The sequence below is a fragment of the Patagioenas fasciata genome, chromosome 10 (genome assembly GCF_037038585.1).
Source record: "Patagioenas fasciata isolate bPatFas1 chromosome 10, bPatFas1.hap1, whole genome shotgun sequence".
NCBI classification, from domain to species: Eukaryota; Metazoa; Chordata; class Aves; order Columbiformes; family Columbidae; genus Patagioenas; species Patagioenas fasciata.
In genome coordinates, this window is record NC_092529.1 from 21764786 (window position 1) to 21782108 (window position 17323).

Below are 17323 nucleotides of genomic sequence, written 5' to 3' on the forward strand. Positions count from 1 at the left end.
CCCATGGATCTGAGGGGAGTGTCCCCATCAGTCTGAGGAGAGTGTTCCCATGGATCTGAGGGGAGTGTCCCCATCAGTCTGAGGAGAGTGTTCCCATGGATATGAGGGGAGTGTCCCCATCGCTGTGAGGGGAGTGTCCTCATCGATGTGAGGGAATTGTCCCCATTGCTGTGAGGGGAGTGTCCCCATCGTTCTGAGGGAAGTGTCCCCGTGGTTGTGAGCGGAGTGTCCCCATCGCTGTGAGGAGAGTGCCCCCATCGATCTGGGGATCGCTCTCAGTGCTGTGAGGGGATCGTTCCCATTGCTGTGAGGGGAGTGTCTCCGTCGATCTGATGGGATCGGATCGTCCCCAGCGCTGTGAGGGGCCGGTCCTGCCGCAGGTCACCGCGGGTGTGACCGCCTCCCCGCTGTGCGCGGAGCCGGCGAGGCCGTGCGGACGCGGCTGCCGGGCGGGGACTCGAGGCCGCGCTGCCCGGGGCCTCCGCGGCGCTGCGCTCGTGTCCGTGCCAACCGCCGACTGCAGCGGCGTCCCCTGACTGCAAACCCACCCGTGCTGGCCATTTAATAAAGTGAGCGAAAAATGACATTTTGTGCGGAACACCCACCTTCAAATGAGTTATGAGCTTCTTAATGAGGGGCATTTGAGATATATGGGTGGATGGAATTTTATAGCCGTGGGAGGTGAGGCGGGGATATAATTTTCAGCTTGGAGCAATTGTTTTTGGCTCTGTAACAAACCCTTGACATGGCCCTGACTCATGTAACTGCCTGGGATAATGCAGTGGGACTGACACAACTTGTTAACAGAGGTAATTGTGATGGTGCAGCTTATTGCCAGAGCTGGATTCAGGACGACGTGGTGGTGCAATTTTTTTTAAAAAGTATCTGAATAAAATGTGAGGCATTTTCAGTAGCTAGTGAGGAGCAAGCATCCCTTTTTCTGTTTTCATACACAGTGAACTTGTTACCAGTTTGTTACTCAGTGACTTCACAGTCACACAGGCAACTACAATGCAATAGTTTTTCTTATTTTCAGGTTATTTTGTGAAGTACCACTACCAAAGAAAGAGGATGAAGACATTTTGGCTCCAGGGATGCAGACAGTAGAAAAATCTGTCTGATTTTCAACAGTGAGATCGGTGAAGTCACCAGTGGAAAGTTGTGAAAAAACATCATTCTTACGAGGTATTCTATCTCTTATTCCCATTTTCCTTACAGACCAGTGAGGCACAGGGAGGGCAGTAATGGTTATAAGGCTACAGAAGAAATGTAACACAAAACATAAGAACACTAAGCTAGTGTTCTTACAGTTGTTTCCCACAGAGGTCGCTTTATATACCATATAATGACTGTTAATTTATTTTGAATATTGGTTGATTCACATACAAAGTGTTGAAGTTAAACCACAAAGGATGCTGTTGTATTCCTGTCATCAAAGCACACAGCAATGCTCTGATCAATTCAGGTTCATTCTTAGAGCTCTGCTGTTAAAAAACCCTTGAGTTAAAGTATTCTAGTGAAAAACATGGAAGTAAGCCAATATCAGAGGTGTCACTCGGTCTCAAAATTCCTTCTAAATTTGTCAAATCTCATCTAAATGAAAATGGAATTTATCTGTGCTAGATACATCTATATTTTGTCATTGTGCTGTGTCTCACATTGCTGTGAGACGTAGATTACAGTGAGCAGCAGACAAAACATAAAAAAGCGATGGGTCAGCTCCTTTCCTTCACATTTCCTTATCTTCTTAGAGCCTTGAGAGGGAAACCGCAGCGTATGGCACTCCGTCAATGAACCAAATCACACTCATGTTTCTTCAACCAAATATCTGCTCCCGTTTCTGATTATAAGCCCAGATTGTGCTTCAGCCAGACACTTTGCTATCTGAAGGACAAGCTGTCTGTAAGATGAGTCAGGCCATTTTTTTTTTAGAATATCAATAATTGTACAGACACTTTCACAAATATCTGGATCTCCCTTTTTATGATGAGACAGCAAATGACAAGGTGACAGCTAAATGACTAGGCTGTAGCTCTCAAAAGCAAACCCTCAAGATGATAGTGACTCACGAACTGGGAGTGAGTCAGAAATGTCATACTGCTGTCAAGAGTCAAGAAGAGAGTGACAAGAGTGACCTATGAGGAAAGACTGGAATGACTCAGTCTAGAAAGGCAAAATGGGCAAAAGAGACCATTGCAAAGAGTACATAGTTGTACATGACCACCAGAAAATAACAGAAGGAGCAAGGAGATTATGTTGCAAATGAATTTTGTACGTGTGAGGTGAGGACAACACTTATTACCTGTGAGGAGTGTATTATGTCCATCACTGGGAATTTTAAGCGCAGATTAGAAGAACGTCTTTCATGAACGGTTCAAATTAATCCTGCCTTGAGACAACAGACTGCACTACAAGCATCAAAAATCCCTTTCAGGGGAGCTTTCAGGATTTGTCCTTCCAGGAGCTTTTCTGATGTCTGCAGTGCGGCAGAAAATGCAATCTCGATGCTGCCCTACAGAGGCTGAACGCCTGCTGCTTCTGTGAAATCAACTTCGAGATTTCCGTTTCTGTTGTACACGCTTTCAGTTCAGGGGTGTCATTATCAGAACAGACTATTTCAAGTTGTCTCTGGCTGATTCATTGCTTCTAATGCAGAATACTCAATTGCTGACTATTTCTTGATACTCAGAACAATTATTCTGTTGCTCTCTATTACATTAAGGTCCAAACCAGTGTCCACTTTCTGAAAAGACTTAATATGACCTTCTTTTCCAAATCATGATGAGAACAATCTGGTTGTATCCCTTCAGTTCTAGAAATGCATCGCCTTACACTTCGACACAGTTGCCTTTGCTGCATAATTCCCCGTTGGCCGTTGCCTAATGTTTGCATTGTCATGCCCAGAATTTCCTACAGCATTGTCATGTTTGGGGACACCAGTGCACAAGACTAGTCCCTCAGAATGAGCGTCTTTCAGGGGGAAGTTGCTAGCTTCTGCTCATCGTGACAGGGTTTCTCAGTCAGTGGTAGAGGAGTCAGTTACAATGGTAAGAGACGCTCTCACCATCAAGCCTATTAAACTCTTTCTGTGACCATATATGCAGAAATATTCTTTAAAATCTTCATAAGCTTTTGCAATCATGTACTCTCAGCCCTTCTCTGGTTTATTGTGTCCTTCCACAATAAGTCATATTACAAAGTTCATCTGGAACCATTTCGACAAAACATTCTGTTTATAGAATACATTTAATATAACATTAAAGAATATTTAACAGCTAATATTAACTAATTTTCATGCTATGAAGATTCTACTGCCAGTAAAATTAAGTTGCCATATGCAGGAAAGTGCTAGAGAGTTTTGTTATCCAAGGCAGTTGTTTTCTGGATGTTTGGGCACTTTTATAGGGAGTTGGGAAGTTAATTCCCCGTCCTATCTCAGCCAAAACATACAGACCAGGTACTCTTTAAATGCATATTTTACATTCTTAGGTGTATTAAAAGAAACAGAAATGTTAGCTTGTAAAACTCTTTGCCCATGTAGCACTCTCAAGGAAGTTAGTCATAAAATCATAGAAGAATGACCTATTCTTGTAGTGTCTTTAGGTAATTTTGAATTACATACAAAAAAAAACCCCAACTAAACAAAAAAAAGCCACAACATTTTGCATAGAATCCCATTAAATTCAAGTCATGATTCATCATTAGGTTCATTTCTGTCTCTGGTTTCCACAGAATGTTCCTGTAAAGTTTTCTCATCCCATACTAGTTGTAGTCTGCAAAAGAAACATTATGACACTTTCTTTTCAATAAAGCTCATTCCTTTCTCACAAGGTGATCTGAACAGCAGTGGGAGGATGTGCTGTTGTTACTTACATTAGCCAGTTCCAGTTTCCCCAGACTGACAGAAATTCCCGTGGAAATTCTGGTTACATTAACTTTGACAGAGATACGGGACTGTTTTTGGAAACTTTTTTAATAAAACAACTAGGGAATAGTTTTCATTTTTATTAATATGCAGTATCTTCATTTTGTTTATTAAAGAAATAAATCAAGGTTAGTTTCTGCTTAGTTTCAGATGCTTTTCACAGGAGACAAAAAAAGCGAAGTCAGATAAATATTGGCCAAGCATCAACTCAGTAAGAAATCCCATAATAGCAGAAATCCCGAGGTGGACGGCAATAAAGTGAATAGCATGAGAAAAGAGAACATCAAAAATGAGTATGCAGTTAGCATGCTTACTTCCTACATGGAAAATGATTTGTGTTCTTGTGGATTAAACACATTTTGACAAGGAATTCCTACAGAACCGTCTGATCCAGCTGACATCCCATCACATCAACCCGTGATGTGCGGGTTCTCTGCAGACACACACTGCACAGTGTCACTTCTTTGTCCTCATAGTTAGCTCCCAATTTCTGTTACAACCTATATGCACTTGCAAATCTAAACCTTCATTTTTGCTGCATCAAGGCTTTCAACACCTCTGAAATTATCACTTTCCTTCTCCCCATGGAAACTAATGCAAAAAGTCTGAGCTTGCAGTTTCAGGGAAATTAAGGGCACTTAGAACCTCTGATTTCTGCCCATCCCTTGAGATCCCGTATCAGGTTTATTTACCTTTTGTTGAAGAAACATTTGTTCCTTCATGGATCGTTAGTTTTTCTGCTTCATCAGTCACCTAGGCAAGTTGTTAAATGACGCACAGCTTCTGTTTTGCCAAATTCTGACTCTGTCACCTTCACCTCATGCAACTAAGCAACGGGCCGGGCAGTGAAAAGCAAGGACAAAACTCCAGGCTCCAGCAAGAGAATCAGTAAAATCCATTTCACTTTTTTTTAATTTCAAGTGGAAAGGAAACTGTAATAATTAGTTGCCTCCACTAGATGTCTATATTTCAGCAATTTTCAATTATAACTTCAATGAACAAAGCAGCCCTGTGCAAAATGCATAAAAATTGCTATGCTCCACTGAAAGATGTAAATACAAGATAGATTTTCACATTAGTGAAGTTGTGCACCTGGTGCTTTGTCTCAAAGGCACTGAGTCTGGTGCAGAACACCCAAAAACCACCTTTTACTTTGTACATCCTGCACTCTCAGAAAAAGGCCCTTCAAGGCTGGCAGGCTTTTCAGATATTGAATATTGCCTCTCTGGTTGTTTACAACCTTGTTTTTCTTATTCTTTTTCGAAGTATACGTGCTTTGAATTAACTTGTAGGAATAATCAGTTGGAAAAAGCTTTCAAGATTTTTAGTGTTGTGCTGCTGTTGTGTTTTGTTTTCAGTTTGGCTTCTAGTTTTTCTATGCAGAGTTCTTTTTTTGCATTCAGATGTGTGCAGAACCCTAAACCAGTGGCTCAAATTTTTAGTTACACCTGCATAATTGTTAAAAAATTGCTTTGTTAATTATATTTCTCTTCAAATCTTGATGACTAATATCTACCTACTTTTTCTGGTTATCTCATGGGTGTTGGAAAGCACAGTTACGCTTGAGTGCACTTAAGTTCGATAACTGAGCACACGCTCTTTTTTACCCTCACAATTTTCAACAAACTGTGGCCTTTTGGCCTTGGTATTCACTTGCTGAAGATGCTTTTCCTTGCTTTGGCTGGACGAGGGGACCTTTTGGTGGCTGGGAAGAGCAAGGTTTGCCCTTCGTTTTAAGTGGCATCTACTGCCGGAGGTGAGTGTTGGGAAATTCCAGCTCCAGCCATCACTTTGTCTGTGCTGGCAGAAGAGCATCTCTGCCATCACTCTGCTCGTTTGCCTCAGCAAGTCTTTGAGTCATCTTTATCTGGCTGAGTGAGTGACATTCTTACTCACTTCCTTAATTACCTGTAATGCTGCAAACAGAGATACCGGTTTATGTCCTCTGCTGTTCTGGTGATTTGCATTCCTATTTGTTAATAGCAGGTCAGAGACCAGCCATGCAGTTCAAACACTAGGGAATTCCAGAGAGCTGAAATGAAGGCCTTATTTCAGATCACTGAATTCTGTTCTACGAATAACCCAGAAGAGAGACTTTGTTCACTGTTTTTCTTCTGGTTTCCCAGGCATTTTCAGTTTTGCTAAACATGAGGAAGGTTTTAGGGAAAGCTATGTTCCAGATCATTTTAAGGCAGCTTCCAGGACCAGATGCAAACTAGGCACCAGTGATTTATCATTCCCATGGATGTGAGTGTAGCATCTAAAACTGAATATGTGTCCAACACTTTTACCTCGCTTACAATATTAAAGAAAGGGTTTTTTTATTATATAGCAAAATGGAAATTTGGTGTCACTCCATTTAATCTAGACCCTGCCTGATCCAGGAATGTGCTTTAACATGGCTCTCTGCCTTTAAGCACATAAGCAATCCTACTGGATTCACATATTATCTGAAGTTATCTCAAAGCTCATCCTGAATGCTCTCTAGGTTCATATGTCATAACTGATGAAAGGACAAAATAACAAGCAAATCAAGATCCCTAAATCATCACATTCTAAGAACTGAAATAAACCAAATAAATCAGTTTGTTGCCAAAAGTATATATGTTTTCAAATACAAAAAAAAAAAAAAAAAAACCAAACCAGAACATCCTCTTATGGAATATATCCCGATCTTGAATATTTACTTTCCGTTTGTTTAATAACAGGAAAAGGTTTGTAGCTCTTTTGTTGAGTTTTACGTGTCAACATCTTAATATTCCTATGGTATTCTTCAAACTTTTACCAGGAAAAAAACAGTGCCATGGCCTATACTAGGAAATGTTCTGTTTATTTTAAATGCATTTATGAGCACACAAAGGCAAACAATTACCTACCATAAACCAAGGGAGCAACAGATCATGGCTTGGTGTCTCATTTGTACTTCTTTATATAGTTCCTCGGCTCATTTGTCCCTGACCTTCCTGTGTTCTGTTCTTGCCCCTCTCTGTTCCTTTTGAACCCAAGGGTAGATTAAATCCTTCCTTTTCATTTCCCCATTACCTGCTGGGCTCTGCTGCTTTTGGCGTCTCAGCTGCGATGAATGTTGGGCTAAAGGTTTGTTACACATCTGTTACTGGATCCATGGGACAAGGATTGGCACTGGCATGAAGTGAATCCTAAAACTGAAAAGCTGCTTTTTAAGTACATAGCCCTTAGACTAGACTCAGAAAGAAAGTACAGCAAATAGCTCTCAAAGATCCTTAGACTTCTTACAGAAATACTTTAACCTGTTTTGGCCTTGCCTGTTCTATGGTGGCAGCTGCAGTAACTACAGCAAATTTTGACCTAATCATGTTAAAAAAGTAGAGTAGTTCTGCCATTGTAGGATAGACCAAACTAAATCAAACAGGCCAGTTCCCTTTACATAGTTATAACATGATGTGGGCTTGTTTAAACAATGAGTAAGGTACAAACAGCTAGCGACTGGATTCCCTAGGATTATAGCTGTGGGCACAGTAGTGTTTGAAATCCAGGCTTCAGATTAAAAAAAAGTAAATAACTCATAAAAGGAAGTGCAAACACTAGGAAAATCATGTTTCCATCTGTCAAGCTGTGTAAAGCACTGTCATACTGGAAAGAATGGTGAGCTTTAGGGAGGCTCCCAGGGCTTGGGCTTTGAGGACATCTTGTGTACTTGTAGTTGGGCAAGGATGTGTGATCTTCACTCAGTTGTTCTGCATCTTCGCTAACTTAGGTACACAAGAGATCCCTGACACAGACACCAATGTTCCAGAGGTGAACATCAGGCTCAGAGACCCAGGCTTTGTTGATCTTATCTATCTCCTGGTTATTGTCATGAAAACGAGATTTGGTAGAAAACTGATCTTTACCACTCCTTTTAAAATGGCTGGTCTCACATTCACTGAACAAAAAAAACAATGCTACTGTTTACCAATAGTCAGTTAATCTAGAAAACACCCTTCGTAACTCAGACAACTGTGACCAGTTATCGCCAGGATGAGTAGGTCACGCACAGCCTTTGAAAACTGCATGCTAATATGGGCATGCTACTGCAGCTAAAGCAGTCTTTGTAGGAAGATACTAAGCCTCTCAGATGGAATTTAAACATTATTTAGTAATGAGGGCTCTGCAAGCAAAAATTGTTCAGAAATCTGGGCGTGAAAAAGGAGATGGCCCAGAAAGACTTTCTACATTATGCTAAGCGTTGAAAACCACAAGCATGTTAACCCCGATCATGAGCATGGTCTCTGAAAGAAGTGACTATGTAGGTATGGACATATTAATAAGATATTAGCAACAGGAGCAAACTAAAGAGATTGGCAAAGGACAGAAATGGTTGGCCAGGACTTTTCTGAGCTGTACAACCAGTCAAGAGTGCTTTAAACCTCAGAGGATGCATTGTAGGTTGAAAATTACCTCTGCTAACCTGCTGAAGGAGTGGTGTTTTATGCGGCATTTGGCTTGGAAATGGAAGAACTAATACAGAAGCCACCATATTACAGAAGGCTTTGTCTTCGTTGCTCAAAGTGCAGGCTTTTACACCTCAGAATAAAGAACTCTTGGAACTACTCTGAAGTAAAAAGAGAAGACTAAGCATTATTTTCTCTTACCATGATGTAACTGTGCTATTATCCCAGTCCACACTCGGAGCTCACCTTGGTGTGTTCATCTCAAGGCTAAACTGAAGTGCTTGGCTCTCACTGTACTGTTACCTCAGGATTGCTTCTGCACATTAGCTGCCACCCAGGAAAGGCACAGCTTCTTCAGCAGCCAAGTCGAGCCCTTACTGTATGTTTCTGCAAGGTTATTTTCACACATGATAAAATTTACAACAAGCTAGAATTCTTTTGCTCCTTCTATAAATCCAGAACAGAGGCACGTGGCCAAGCAATATGGGTGGCTGTATTTGAATATGAACAATCTTGTCATCGCATTGCAGCATATTATGAAACCTACTGTGCAATTTATGACATGATTGGATTTCATATCACAAGGGAAGAAGCTGATTAACAGTCACATGACTACTAGATACTGGTATTCAGATTTGTAAAACAATGGATAGAAACACACGAATCATAGACATCTACTTGAATGTCCCAGCAAAATTATACATAAACACCCCATTTCTCATATCCTTTCCCTGACAACAGCAGATAAAATTTACACACATAATTTATTGATCTAAAATATACTGGCTTTCAAAATGTGTTGTATTTAACATAAGTGATTTCCATTCTGTTATGTCCTGAAACATTACAGAAAAATGAGGGATATTCTTTAACACCTTCGACCTGTGACAGATGGGAAACTCCATCTATGGATGAATATGTTCCATTCATACCCACAAAGTCCCATGGGAGAATCACAGTTCTACTAAATGCCTTTAGGGCACTGGATTATGTATTTGGATCTTAGACTAGGAAAAATCACTTGTAAGCAGAGAGCACTGTGATGAATACACCTCTGAGAAGGCTCACATGTAGGCTTTGACAAGTGTTTAAGGTCTGGCACAACTTACACATACTGAATTTGTTCTAGATTTAATTGTATGGGTTTAACATATAGGCTGCGTAGAACAATGGGATGAAACTTCCTGGTTTGTCACATCATTGCCCACCCGGGGTGAACAGAGAATCATTGTGTGCTGATACATAGAACTTAATCATTTGGAGAATGATAATAGAATAAAATTGTGAATGGACAATCTCTAAGACACATGTATTTCATATTTGCATTTTGCATATGTTCGTATTACATGCAAGTTGTTGTCAGGAGGTAGCTACAATTTTGCAGCCATATAAGGAGACATTAATTACATTTAACAGCCCACAGTCATGTAACGACATCTGAACTTCACCACCTATATTACTGATGGCTGAAAACATAATTCTGTTTAGCCTTCAGATACAGATTTCTATGCTTACTTCTAAAGAATGTTACAGCTTAAACCGTGCGTGCTTTCCTTACTCTTATACCAGATCCTAGAGGTCTGTGGTAGCTTTTTCCTGAGAGCTGCTCCTTTAGCTTTCTTTTCACCCTGAGGTGTAAGGTTTCCAAGTGGTATTGCTTACTGATACAAGCACTGTAGATATTTCTACCTTTGTAAAAAAGGTTTTTCTATAACTTTTGAGTTGTGGTATAAATAGCCATATATTTCTGTCTCAATAATGTAAGGGTTCTTATTCTTGATGCTCTTCGCTTAGTTTATTATTATTATTCTTCACTTAGTTTATAACAGCTACTTGTCTCTTGTCTGAACCTTTTCTAGGGCATTGCCTGTTTTCAAATGCAGCCATAGGGCAGCAAAGTAAAATCTTGTTCCTGCTTGAATCCTTACCATTGCTTGAATGCAAACATTGTGACAGTGCCTATAATTTTTTCTAAGCTAAAATTATTCAGTGGAAAGTCTCACAGGCCCCAAATTAGCAAGAGTTTTATAAAGTTCAAATTACTAATCTATGGAATTTATAACAAAGGTGTTGAAATCGCGTCCGCTTTTGCTGACTCGCTTCCCCCGCGGGATGGCTGATGACCTCAGCAATACCCTCACACAAGTTCAGGGCACACAGTTGCCATCTGTACCATAAAGAACATAATGAACTCTCAACTCTAGTTCACCTTAAAATTTTGGATCAATATACCTTATTGCACTGCAAAACCAAAGTCTACTTCAAATGCCATTTTCTTTTATAATCTGCTCTGACTCAGATGCTAAGTTAATATGGTATTTACAAAATATCTGTATCACTGTGGATTTATCTTGCCAAGAGAAGTTAAATGGTTACATATTAAAAAGATTTTATAAGCATATGCCACAGTAAACATTAGTAAAAGCTGTGCGAAAACTATTTCTGTCTTCTGTTGGGAAACAAATTATTGAGGCTTGAAGGGGAAGACTGCTTAGTAAAAGGAAGGAGAATTAAACATACTGAGGTTTTAAAGGAACTCTGGTTTGCTGATTAAGTGCTTTCAACAGAAATGCAACTGATGTTTCCTTCTTTTTTAATTCTTAAATCAGGCACAACTGCCAGTAAATGACTTTCTTTACTGTGGGTGGAGGTTTATTTTTAGTCACAAGAACGGTATAGATTAGGACAGCAGGCTGAAAATCAAGGCATCTACATGCTGAACTAACTGCCACACTTGAACTCTCGGTGCCGACTCATTCATCTCACTGTGGCTCAGCTTAACTTTCTGTTCGAAACAACTTTCAGCAGCCATTTGCCAAGGTTCTGAAGATGCCTTAGGTCTGAGTCTCTTTTCTTACCTTTCTGAAAGCATCTTCCAGTTTTTAAGCTTCATACCTTTGATTTTACTGAGGTTGAATTTTGCAGTACTTGGAGACCCAGAGCACAGCTGGAATTTCATCTTCTTGTCTATGAACTTGCCTGTTAATCTAGCGGTAGAACAGCTTGGCAACTAGTACTGTTCCCTTTGGAGGTCTGGTGAGTGGTGGGCACTGCCCTGTTAAAACAAAACCAGCAGGCTCAGTGAGTGATAGATAAAATAGTTCAAAACAAGTCTCTCACCAAAATGTTTAACATCAGCAAATGACAACCTGGTAACCAGCTGGCTGAAGACAGAATTAGATTTTTTAGGTGTCTGCTGTGCAGTTTTTCTGAGCAGGTTGTCAGCTTATTCTAAATCAAGAGATCCAAGAGATCCAGCTTTTAATGAATGATTTTCCTTTGCTCTTGAAGGTATTTGTGTCCACCAATGCTGTTTACCAAACTACGGTTTATGCTGAGCTACTACTTCTCCCTCTTGTTCCCATCTTGTTGAATCAACACCTTAATAGAGAAAGTAATTCTTTTATAGTCAGGATAAAATGTTCTTTGCCTTGTTAAAGGACGGAACATTGTCTAGCATGTCATCTAGCTTTCAGAAGTGTTGAAAGGCTGAATTGGTTAATGCTTGAGAAGCTCCTTGAGATCCATACATGATCTCTGGTAAACAGGCTGTTTGGTTTAAATTAAGTGCAACTCTATTCTGAAAATTAGACTGCACACAGTGTTGCTTATTCCCTAGAGTTGTACTTTCTTTGTGTCAGCTGACCAGTTAAAAAATTGGTTTTTTCACTCCTCCTCATCCTGCAGAGTTAACACAACTCCAAGTGAGAACACTGCTGATTACAGTTCATCTTCTGAACCTTCAAACAGAATTATTTACTGAATTCCAATGAATTACACCTATACAACATCATTGTAAGTGACAGGTGAGTCACTGGGGGCATCATTTGCTGATCCTAGCAACTGTAGTTGGTGTGACTTCATATGCACATAACTCTCCACGCCTGTTGTCCTCAAAGACACGATAAGGTCGTATGCATGCATCAGCCCTCATTACTTGCTACACAAATTGCACAAAGGAAATATGCATGGGTTCTTGTAAAAATCTTAGGATTTGAGAGTGCTGGATACTGTAATCTATTAACTGCGTGGTTATCCAAAGACAGCCTGATGTCAGTAACGTAGATTAATGGAATGTCTTGGGACCACAAACTATTAACACCACTCATTGCAAGACTGTAGCACGATTGCATCAATTCTTGCAATGGGTGTATGAATCCCTTGAGTCAACACTGTCTGATTAGAAAATGACTCGTGGCTGGATTGGAATACTTGGAATAAATAAAACAGCAACTGACTATTATGCAAGGTCTATATACTTTCCCCATAGACTTTCACAAAAATGCCACATTTCTGACACCTTCCCAGCGGGCTATTTAGAGGCACCGTGGTCTAGGCAGACAGGATGCTCGACTACAACTGTGAATACTGGGTGCTTTTCCCCATTCTGACACACACTTGGCAAATAACACCTCGGTTACTCAGTGTCCCTTTGCAAAACAGAATGAAGCCACTTACCTACCACTTACTTTGACATTAATAGAGAATGGTACTGTTATTTAAGACTTATTATTTCTTGTAATTCCTTTTAAAAAGCCTTTAAAAGTAATTATTTTACAAAAATTCATTTAGAAATGATTATGTATTCATAGAAATAGTACCATCTATCTAAATGCAAATTTACTCCTTCATCCTATTAAATAGCTATAATGCATATTTAAAATCTCCATAAACCTCCTTACTCCGTAAGGAATATTCTGGTCTCATAGGTAAGCAGCAGGAATTTGAAAAGGCTTTCTAACTCACGCTCATGGTCTGTATGCAGCTCACAGCAAATTGGAAAGACATGGAAAATGTGGATTAAAGTAAAACTGCTCTTAAGGACAGAATTTAACTGTTCATTCACCTCTGCCACTCCCAGTAATGGCAGAACCATAGAAAATCTCACTCCATGACATCTGATAAAACGGGAGTCTGGTATTTGTTCATGTAACATCAGTTCTAGAGGGTGTGAGGAGCATCACTTGATTACATCCCTAAGGAATTATTATATCAATTAAAATACAACAGGTATTCACACATAATTAATTCTTTGCCTCTGCCTTCTATTGTTTCTGATTTTACGTAGTCAAGTGACATTGAGTCAGAATAGAAGGATGAAATAAACCCGTGCTCTGTTAATTAAAATCTTCCTGTGTGAGTCCACACATTTTTATGGATGGCAAATATAAGTATCCCCTAATGTGCCAGAAAAACAGTTAGGAATTGCTAAACTGTATCAGGCTCCAGGTCTTTCTGATCTGGTAGCACAGTGTGACCTTTCCTCCTGCTTCAAAGGAAGGTGTGAAAAAAGAATTTAACATGTGTTTCTGCACAAGCTGCTGTCCTTGCTGGAATGATAACCACGGTTGTGGAGAAAATACACATGGCATGCTGAGTAAAGACCTAAGCTTCACGGGTTTGAGCTCATTCTCAAGAAGTAATCCCCTTCTCAGCACGCAAGCAGAGTAGCCAGGTTACATCAGGTTCCAGAGGAAAGAAATCCTCCTCTTGGCACCAGCTCTGAAGCCGCGGATGCAGCTTTACGAGGGCTCCATTCAGCCTGGGGCACACAAAGTGAGCTGGAGTTTGGATCTGTGGTCCGAGCCCCCCAGCACCAGCCCTGCTTCTCTGCTACGCACACACGTGCAACCTTTTCCAAAATGTGCAACATAACCACACACACAGCAAATGCTGAAAGGCTAAATCTTATTTGAGTTGTTACTACCTCTCATTTTTTTAAAAAAGAGGTCTAGGATTAGGAAGGATCTGGAGCTCATCATTGTAATTTAGACTTCTACATAGAATATCCATGTAGATAATCTCACCGGTGTTTCTTCTACATATCAGAATTTCAAGGCAAACTCAACTGTTTAGTCTCTGTCACATTGCTGCTAAGATAAATAACGTCAACGTACATAAATAACTAAATGCACGTTACTACCTATGATATAATAACTTTTATTTGCACCACAGGATACCTAAATTCAGGCTGCAAACTGCTATTTGAAAAGAACAGTTAAGAGGTGCGATCTATATTGCATTTCTGTGACGCAGTGTGTATTCAGAACTAGCAGATTCTCACTATCCATGAAGAAAGGAGGTAGTGGAGATCGACTCATTTCATAAGAAAAACAGGAGTCTGTTGTATCTTATCATTGTACAGCCAAAACAAAAAGGAGGTGCCCAAGTACTAACTTTCCTCAGAGATACCCCACTGCTATCTGTCTGGTGCCATTGAACAAAAGGATCCAATGCCACTGGGGTCTGACTGCTATACAATATTTTGGTGACATTATCAGGACATGTAACTCTATGGAAGCCAAGGGGGTTCATAATTTACTATCTGTTTGCGGCCACTTTTTGGAGAAGAATTTTCAGTTAGCAGGCAATAAAGCAAAGCAAGTCTTCTAGGAAGAAGGGAAGCATCACTTCAATGGCAATGGAAAGTAAAAGCAGGCACAGTAGAATGAATATTTTAAAAGTGGCTAAAAACAATGTTAATATTATTAATTCTATGAGGGTTTTGTGTTTGTTGGTTTGGTTTGGTTTTGGTTCTTGTTTTCTACACGAGTAGCCAGAATCCTCGTTTTATGAAACCAGTACTACAATGTTCCTAACCATAAAAAGAAGGAAAAGGGGTAAAATGGACGTTTGTCCCACACAGAATTGTTTTCTACAGTAAAATTGCAAGCATGTTATTTAATCTATCAATAGGTCTGTGCTGATCATTCATATTAAGTATGTCCTCAACCTAGTCTTTCTGATGATCCTAAAGTAAATTCCTCCATTCCGTTTCTGATGTCTATTAAAACTGACAAAACACTGGGTCTGAAAGCAAACACCATCCCAGTCAAATCCCAGCCTGCCTTTGTGCAATGTTTTTAAACTTTTAAAGCAAGGAGGGCCCCAGCAGCAACTGCGTATTTCTTTGATCCATATTGCTGAACTTTCCATAAAGCAAGAACAATAACCTGCAAAATAAATCCTAGAAGAGCTCATTGTCATAAAGAGACAATCAGCAATTCAGTGTTTCTCGAGGTTTTTAGAATTTGTTTAACCAAAGTGCTTAATTGTGTTCCATTATTTTCAGTTGCATTCGCAAATATACTACCTTGAATCCCTCCCAATATGAATGCTCTCTTCCATTTAAATGGATTATCAGGAACTAACATTTTAATGTAGAGCACCTGGTCATCGTACTTCATCCCCACCGCTTTGCAGGCACGTGAAGGGTACCCAGGGCAAATATATTAATACAATTCCAGTTTTGCAGTTGCACCACACATCTGCTATTCATGAACTCAATGTGGCTTTGTCTGGTACTGCGACGAGGTGAAACTTTTGTTGCCTTTTTCAAACACAGACCTATTGCAGCACTGCAAGGTCCTGTTGCATCAACAGAAGGTTTCAAAATATAGTAAACCAAACTTGGCCCCAGAATATTTATTTATTTATTCATTTGGTACCCATGTTCTAAGAGCAGCAGCATTACTGACAGCAAGAGGGTTACAAGCATCTGTCCTTAGCTTTCCAGTGACCCCAGGGAAGCAACCCATAATCCGCATATTTTAATGGCCACAGGGGTTTGTGGGCTGTGGAGGGGTGGGAATGTGGGCAAGCATATTTCTGGAGCTATGATTAATCCTGCTTGTTGTCCGCATGTGATTTATGTGACAGCCTCATCATTGTGGGAATAAAGGAGCTGTTATAAAGAGATGTGTATTATTTGAAGGAGGAGGAATATATAGTAATTTCACTGTCTTAAATAAACAATGCATATTGGAAAGGTTCTCTTAAAACGCAGTAGCACGCTGCCAAGAATTATCCTTCAGTTTTTTACAGCCCAAGGATTATTCCAAGACTGTCCCTAGAGTTTTTTGGCTACTGAGATGAGGATTCAGGATTGAATTAAAGGCTGTAGCAAAAGTCAGAGTTTGCTAAATGACAGAAACTGGGGCTTCCAGGTCTTCTGACACTGGATGTGGCAGAAGCACCCGATCCCCTGCTCACCTCAGCTCCTGCCCAGAACTCCCTGCTCTCAGTGCTGGCCCCAGAGGAGCACAGAAAGGAATGAACTATTCTGCCACAGCTCTTTTTCCACTTTGGCACAGGCTGATACGATATATTCTGGGTATTATTTAATGCACAATATCTTCTGAAACTTAGTCATTTTTTAAAATAGTATTAGGTATTTTGAAATTTTCCTGTGTGAACACTTCAGCTTCATCCAGGATGATTCTGTATTAATACAGACTCTGTGTCATATTTCAGAATAAGTTATAGCACAGAAAAAAAATCAGCATACCAGAAGCATGCTGTGTTCATAAATGTTTATGCACATGCTGACCCACACATTTTGTGTGACAGAAAGCAGTATGTCATCTGACATGGGTATACTTTTGCCATTGCTTCCTCTTTTTCCATACTGCTGCCATGAGGTGACGCCATGCTGAATCACCCATGTGGTGACATGACACAGCGTATTGTTAGTAAATAGGTTTGATTTACATCAGTACTTGTAAAAGACTCACTTTAATTTCTATATACACTACTTGACACGGACCAGTTGCAAAAGATAATCTCCTCCTCTGCCTAGTCAGAATACAGAAATTTGTTTGCCTGTATTGTTTAGCAGAATACGATAACTTGCATTCTCTTTATTGAAATTACTGGGTGAAACGCAAAGAAATGTCATTTTGTTCCCTCAACATCCTGCCATCTCCGCACGTTGCCTCATAGTTCAGGCTGTATTCAAGTTACTAGTCTGGATGCAAAGCTTCCATTAACACAGTTCCACAAAAAAGGTATCATTTGCTCAGACAATAAATTATTGATTTTCTTCTTCTGTGAAAGCTTAAAAATCACTACCTGTAGTCAGCAGCAAGTCAGCTATGGTATTATCTGCAGCTCTTAGTATCCAAAATTTCAGGGTACAAATTCAGTGCTACTGCAAATGTCTGTGGTTCCCATGAGGGTCTGGTAAGCTGGAGAATGCAATACTGGC